The sequence below is a fragment of the Lathyrus oleraceus genome, chromosome 5, assembly GCF_024323335.1.
Source record: "Lathyrus oleraceus cultivar Zhongwan6 chromosome 5, CAAS_Psat_ZW6_1.0, whole genome shotgun sequence".
Lineage (NCBI taxonomy): Eukaryota > Viridiplantae > Streptophyta > Magnoliopsida > Fabales > Fabaceae > Lathyrus > Lathyrus oleraceus.
In genome coordinates this window covers 572,601,695-572,609,362 of record NC_066583.1, presented here as the reverse complement: position 1 = coordinate 572,609,362, position 7,668 = coordinate 572,601,695, and the positions used below count along the sequence as shown (strand labels likewise).

The 7,668-nt window shown below is 39.4% G+C and overlaps 1 non-coding gene across 1 annotated transcript; it reads left to right on the top strand.

Moving 5' to 3' along the window:
• The first annotated feature begins 5,984 nt into the window (after positions 1-5,984).
• On the top strand, positions 5,985-6,091 carry LOC127088913 (small nucleolar RNA R71). The gene has a single exon (XR_007790716.1). It is a non-coding gene; the product is annotated as a small nucleolar RNA R71 (small nucleolar RNA).
• The last annotated feature ends 1,577 nt before the right edge of the window (positions 6,092-7,668 follow it).

Sequence of the window (7,668 nt, the reverse complement as noted above, 5' to 3'; positions counted from 1 at the left end):
CTTTGGCGGCCGCCATGTTGGACGCCATGTGTACAATTTTCCATAAAAACTTCTATTTCTTGCTGGTTTGACTTCGTTTCTTCACAAAAGGCTCTTGTAGGGAAAAGTACCTGAAAATAGAACAAAAATCAAACATAACACAAGAAAATGACAATAAAAACCTAATAAGCATGTGCAATCCGAGTCAAATATGCAGTGTGTTTCAGTGTTATCAAATTCTCCCGCACTTTAACTTTTGCTTGTCCTCAAGCAAAACTTTTATGGATCACGAAAGAAAAAAAACAGCAACATACAAGTATTCAATTTAGGCTAAAATATTCTAAGCTCAATCAAGGATGTGTTGATAGGTACTAACTGATGAATCAAAAATATCGGGGCTACACTTCCCGCAAATGTGGTCATAAACTTCTTTCCTATACAAACCAATCCATATCATGTTACTATACTTAAGCATAACTTTTTAATCCCTTTTTTAAATCCCTTTTCATTCAGGCACAATCACATTAAGCCCGTTATTCGTACATACTCATAGTAAGGTGATCGGTTAGTGATTTTGGTCCTTTTACATAGGGTTCTGGTATATAAGTTTGGTAAACCTTTTTATTTTACCCAATTGCAGTTGCGGGGGATCAGACTGTAATCCGCCCTACCAAGTTCAGCACTAGATCCCTCTGAACCAACTAACAACGGGTATTTTATTTTATCATTTTTTTTTATTTTTACATGGGGCTCTGGTACATATATGGTGTAACCCCTTTTTTGGCATACAAGAATTTTAGAATCATTCACTTATTTTCATTGGTTTCCTTACGTAGAGTATGCTTAAGTTGGAGCTGACTGCTAAAATAAACTACTTAAGGGCTTTATTATTTGGGATTAAAATTAAGGCTATAATATAGTAAGTATGGGGATCAGTTTCCAAAGTCAAGAAGCTTACGATGTTGAGACGATATCTATTTTTTTTAAAAGTTTTCCTAAGTCTTTAACATCCTATCCTAAACTTGTCTAAAAGCCCAAAATTTTCAAAATAAAAGATGTTTTCTTTGTCAAAATTGTTTTTTGTAAGGCTCAAGAAATGGGGAAGTAAGTATACACTATACAAATGACTCGTCTAGAACATGCAATTTATTGAAAAGAAACTAACAAACTAAAATAAACTAAAAAGTGATAAATGCAAAAAATTAAAAGAAAAGGAAAGCATAAAAATCTCCTCCCACACTTAAACAGAACATTGTCCATAATATTTTGATAAAAGATGAGGAAAGAGTAACCTGGATGACACTACTGCTGACCACTGGTACCCTCGCCTCCTGGCTCTGATGCCTAAGACGACAACTCATGCTGCAAGGACGCTCCTCTCTTGAAAACTCTAGTCGATCAAATCTAGCTAATAATATGGCATCAGATTCCCGCAACTATCGAAGGTTACCCAGTATGGAGCCTTGAGTGGCCTCCATCAGGGTAAAGTGTCTCTGAAAGTTTGCTTGCTGACACTGCTGATCAGAGAAGAGGGCTTGTTGGGATTGCGTGATGCTACGAAGAGAACTATCAGTCTTCCATTGTGATTCACGCATGAAGTCCATGTTTTCCTTCAGCTGTTGATTCATGACAAATAATAAGACATCCCGCATTTCTTCTCGAGCTTGTAGCTCTCACCATATTTCTTCAGTAATGTGAAATCCAGAGGATGTACCCGCAGAAGGGTGAGTAAAAGATGGTGCAGTGTGTGTAGTTGATGCATGGTGTGAAGGCATGGTCAGAACGAGAGACTGGTCTCTCTGCTCATACTCATCATCAGTCCCGTCCACTTGTCCACTAGTTTTCGGATGATATGGTGTTGTTACTCTATGCTTAACTCCATATTTATCTAAAAGTTAATCAAAATTTTTGGATATGAAATGTGATCCACCGTCACTTATAACAAGGCGTGGTACTCCAAATCTAGGGAATGTATTATTTTTGAATAACTTAATCACTATTCGTGTGTCATTTATAGGTGAGGCTATAGCCTCAATCCATTTAGACACGTAGTCAACAGCTACTAAGATATATTTATTTTCCATTGATGATGGAAATGGTCCCATAAAATCAATCCCCCAAACATCGAAGATTTCTACTTCTTGGATATTTCTTAATGGCATTTCGTCATGTCTTGAGACGTTCCCAGTATGTTGGCATCAATCAGATCTGACAATGTAAGCATGAACATCGCGCCTTAATGTTGGCCAGTAAAGGCCATCTTGGAGAATTTTAGTGCATGTCTTAGATGTTCCTGCATATCCATTATAAGGTGCGGAGTGACAATGTTTTATGATGTTTTCTACTTCTTCTTCAGGGACAGAGCGACGAAAAATGTCGCATGTCCCTCTTTTGAAAAGGAGTGGTTCGTCCCAATAAAAATATCTTACATCAATAAAGAATTTCTTCTTCTGTTGGTAGTTAAGGCCGGGGGGAATGATATTAACAGCTAGGTAATTAACAAATTCATCGTACCAAGGTATGCTAGTCACTGCTAGAGTTTTTTCGATGTTCCAATCCATTGAAAAGTCGGAGTCATCATCCTGAATGGTTCCGATTTTAGCCATAAGTCTATCATAGGTAAAATTGTCATTTATAGGCACTAGGTCAGGTTTTAAATATTCAAGCCTAGAAAGGTGGTCAGCAACTACATTTCCCGTGCCCTTCTTGTCACGAATATCCAGGTCAAACTCTTGCAGTAAAAGGACCCATTGAAGTAACCTAGGTTTAGCGTCCTTCTTGCTTAACAAGTATCTAATAGCTGCATGATCTGTATAAACTATAATTTTAGCTCCGACTAGATAAGATCGAAATTTATCAATAGCAAAAACAACAACGAGGAGTTCTTTCTCGGTTGTTGCATAGTTAAGTTGGGCAGCATACAAGGTTCTACTGGCATAGTAAATTACATGTAATTTCTTATCTTTTCTTTTCCCTAGAACAACACCAACAGCGTAATCGCTAGCATCGCACATGATTTCGAAAGGTTGGTTCCAATTTAGAGGTTCCATAATAGGTGTAGAAATTAGTGCTTGTTTCAAAAGGTTGAATGCTTCAATACATTTTTCGTCAAAAATAAACTCGACATCTTTCATTAGAAGGATAGTCAGAGGTTTGGTTATTCTAGAGAAGTCTTTAATAAAGTGTCGGTAGAAATTGGCATGTCCAAGAAAGTTTCGGACTTCCTTAATGGTCCTAGTTGGTTTGGGGTTTTGTATAACCTCTATTTTGGATTTATCAACCTCAATGCCTTTTTCAGAGACTATGTGTCCTAATACTATTCCTTCGGTAACCATAAAGTGACATTTTTCCCAGTTTAGCACAAGGTTTGCTTCCACGCATCTTTCTAGAATTTTCTCAAGGTTAGCTAGACAGTTTTCAAAACTGAATCCGCATACCGATAAATCGTCCATAAAAACTTCCATAATCTCATCGAGGAAATCTGCAAAGATTGACATCATACAGCGTTGGGACATTGCAAAGTCCGAATGGAATTCGTCTATAGGCAAATGTTCCGTAAGGGCATGTAAAGGTTGTTTCCTATTGGTCTTCGGGGTGAATAGGAATTTGGAAAAATCCCGAGTATCCATCTAAATAGAAAAAGTAAGTGTGTCTAGCTAGACTTTCAAGCATTTGATCTATGAATGGGAGAGGGAAATGATCTTTCCTAGTTACCTTATTTAGTTTTCTGTAATCGATGCACATACGCCAACCATTTTCCACATGCTTAGCTACATGCTTGCCTTTCTCATTTTCCACAACGGTGATACCTCCTTTTTTAGGTACCACATGTACAGGGCTCACCCACTTACTATCTGAAATTTGATAAATTATACCAGCCTCTAGTAGTTTTAGTACTTCTTTCTTAACCACATCGCTCATTATAGGGTTTATCCTTCGTTGATGTTCTCTGGAAGGTTTAGAATCTTCCTCCATCAAGATTCGGTGCATGCACACGGATGGGCTTATCCCTTTGAGATCATATATGTTATATCCTAAAGTTGAGGGATACTTTCGCAAGATATCTAAAAGTTGACTCGTTTCATCTTCATTCAAGGTGGCGCTCACTATAACGGGGCGAATTAGTTCTTCATCTAAAAACTCATATCTTAGATTATTGGGTAGTTCCTTAAGTTTTATAGATGGTTTCTTAGGACATGGGATATGGTTCAGGGTAAGTGCTAAGCATTCATAAAGGTTGTCATCCATGTAAGGCTCCATTCCAAATCCGTCATCTTCTCTTATGGGAGTCAAGGGAAATTTCATTGTCTCGGGACGTCCTTCTTGATCTAGCTCCCTTATGCATTCATCAATGATATCGATGGCATAACATGAGTCTTCTACGACTAGTGGCATTAGCAATTTGGAAAGTATAAATTCTATCTTTTCATCACCTACTTCAAAAGTTAATTTTCCTCTTTTAACATATATTATGGCTCCCGCTGTTGATAAGGTCTACCAAGGAGGACCGGGATTGTGTCTTCTTCTTTAATGTCCATTACCATGAAATCTGTTGGGATATAAAGTTGGCTGATTCTAACTGGAATGTCTTCTAATATGCCTATTGGATATTTTACAGATCTATCGGCTAATTGAAGAGACATCTTAGTCGGTTTCAATTCTCCTAGGTTTAACCTTCTACGAACTGCTAAAGTCATTAAGCTTATGCTTGCTCCCAAGTCTAGGAATGCTTTGTCTATAACATGATTCCCTAAAATACAAGGTATGGAAAAGCTTCCAGGATCTTTCTCCTTCTTAGCAAGTTTATTCTCAGCAATGAAGTTTCACTCTAAAGGTTTGAGATCATCAAGCCTACGTTTGTTGGTCAAGATGTATTTAAGGAATTTAGCATAAGATGGTATTTGGGTGATGGCTTCGGTGAATGGGATTTCTACATGGAGTTTCTCGATCAAATTTATAAACTTTTTATATTGGTTATCAACTTTGGTCTGTTTAAGTCTTTGCGGGTATGGAATTGGTGGTTTATAAGGATAGGGTGGAACATAAACTTTATCTTTATCTTCTCCCTTATCTTTCACTTCCTTGTCTTTTTTTCCCTCTAGTTCCTCTACTTCATCTGTAGACACAACGTTTTTCTTAGCAGCCTTTGATCCACTCAAGGTTGGTTTTACAGGTTTGTCATAAGTGGTCCCGCTTTGTAGGGTAACAACGTTAACTTGCCCTCGGGGGTTGGGTTGAGGTTGTCCAGGAAATTGCCCTCCAGGTGTGGCTTGAGGGGCTTATTGTTGTGCTATTTGTGATATTTTGGTTTCAAGCATCTTATTGTGAGTGATTATCGAATCAACCTTAGTTCCTAATTATGTGATCAGTTCATTTACATGAATATCTTGGTTTAGGAACTCTTTGTTTTGCTGAGTTTGGGCCAAAATTAAGTTCTCCATGATTTTCTCAAGGTTTGGCTTTTAGGAACGACCTGCGTATGTTGGATTGGTTTTCGAGCTTGAAAACATGGTGGTCTTTGAGATACAGAGCTTTGAATAGGGTTATTGTTTTTATAAGAGAAGTTTGGGTGATTCCTCCATCCAGGGTTGTAAGTGTTTGAAAACGGGTTTCCTTGGGCATAATTGACCTGGTCTTAGTTTTATTCAGTTAACAGATTGCATTCTGGTGCAAGATGTCCTTTAATTCGACAGATTTCACAATCTACAGCTACTACAACTCTAGGATTTGCAAACATGTGTTCAACCTTCAGGGATAAAACGTCCATTTTAGATTTCATCATGTCCATACAATTTACCTCATGTATTCCTCCTTTGGTCTCCCCTTTCTCCACTGATGCTCGTTCCGACTCCCATTGGTAATGGTTTTGTGCCATATCTTCGATGAGAGCGCAAGCGTCGGGGTAAGGTTTGTTCATCAGAGCACCACCGACGGCAGCATTGATGGACATCTTTGTGTTATAGTGAAGTCCATTATAAAAGGTGTGAATAATCAACCATTGTTCTAGGCCATGGTGTGGACAAGATCTTAGTAGTTCTTTATATCTTTCCCAAGCTTCAAAAAGTGATTCACCTTGATTTTGAGTGAATCTGGTTATTTGGTTTCGAAGGACAGCGGTCTTACTCGGGGGAAAATATGTTACAAGGAACACTCTCCTGAGGTCTTCTCAATTAATTATCGAGTTAGCCGGAAGGGAATCTAACCAAGACCGTGCTCTATCTTTGAGGGAAAATGGGAATAGTCTTAGAAGAATTGCCTCAAGCGAAGCACCGTTGGTCTTGAACGTATCAACTAATTGGATAAAAACTTTTAAATGCTGATTTGGGTTCTCTATAGCGAGGCCATTGGTTTTGTTGTACTAGTTGTAATAAAGAGGGTTTTAATTCGAAATTATTAGCAGGAATAGTCGGGTTTACTATACTAGAATTGGGTTCTTTGTAAGAAGGTTGGGTGAATTCCTTAAGTGGTCTTCGGTTTTGATCTCCGACCATAGCTCTCCTAATTCTTCGGAGCAAACGACGTGCGCGAGCGTATCGCTCTGGTTCTGCTATTGGATCCTTTAAACTTCCGGTACTACGAGTTTTTCGCATTTATCGGCTAACGGGGCCTTAGTCTAGACAGTGTAACAACAGGGTACGAAAATTTGACATAATTGGTCCCCGACAACGATGCCAAAAACTTGATGATGTGTTTTCTATCCACAAGTATACGTAACACGTCAAAGCAATACAAAAGATTATCGTTCCCACAGAGACCAAATTTCCAGTCTATTGATTTATATTGTTATGGTATTTATCTAAGGCAACTCAAATAAGTAAATTCACGTACAGAGAAAAGGAAATAATGAAGTAAATAAATTTAGATAAAAAATGCAGGCTCGGATGTGTCGCATTACGCGAAAAACCGGCGGGAAACGAAGACAACAGAGCCGCCACCGTGCGTTATTTATCCCAAAAGAGGGAAAGGAAACGCTCGAAGTAAACCTGGAAAAGACATGGTCTCGCGACCAAAGAGAATGGGATCGGGAGTCGGTTATGCGAAGGGAAGGTATTAGCACCCCTATGCATCCGTCGTACTCGACGGGATCCACGCATAAAAGGAAGGAATAAGGTTGCTAAACGCTGCTCAAACAAACATCAAACACTGGCTGAAAAGAGACACAGAAAACAAAAGAAACTAACTCGGCAGGATATCGCATCATGGGCCTACGTAGTCTGTCAGGCACAGACATCAGAGTCGACGTAGTTCGGGCAGGGGAAAACATGCTCGCTAGGATGTCGCATCCTATGCATACGTATCTTCTCGGACTAAAGAAGAATCAGAGCACTCGTAGCTCAGCTAACGCATGCCAAACAAACAAACACGGGAAATCGACTGCCAATCGCTGGACTTACGTCAAACTCAACACAAACAGGCAAACATGGAGACCGAATGCCAATCGCTGGACTTACATCAGACTCCGAACCAAACACACGCACACAAAGGAAACCGACTGCCAATCGCTGGGCTTACGTCAGACTCCAACACACACAAAAGGGGTTACAAAGAAAAAAGGGCGCCCGGAGAGATCAGCTCATCTCCTGCCTACGTACCTCATCTGGTATGAGGATCAGGGCGACGTAGTTCCCCTACGAAGGGACACAGGACTAGCCTAACCAGATAACAGAGGGAGACACAACTAGGGAGACT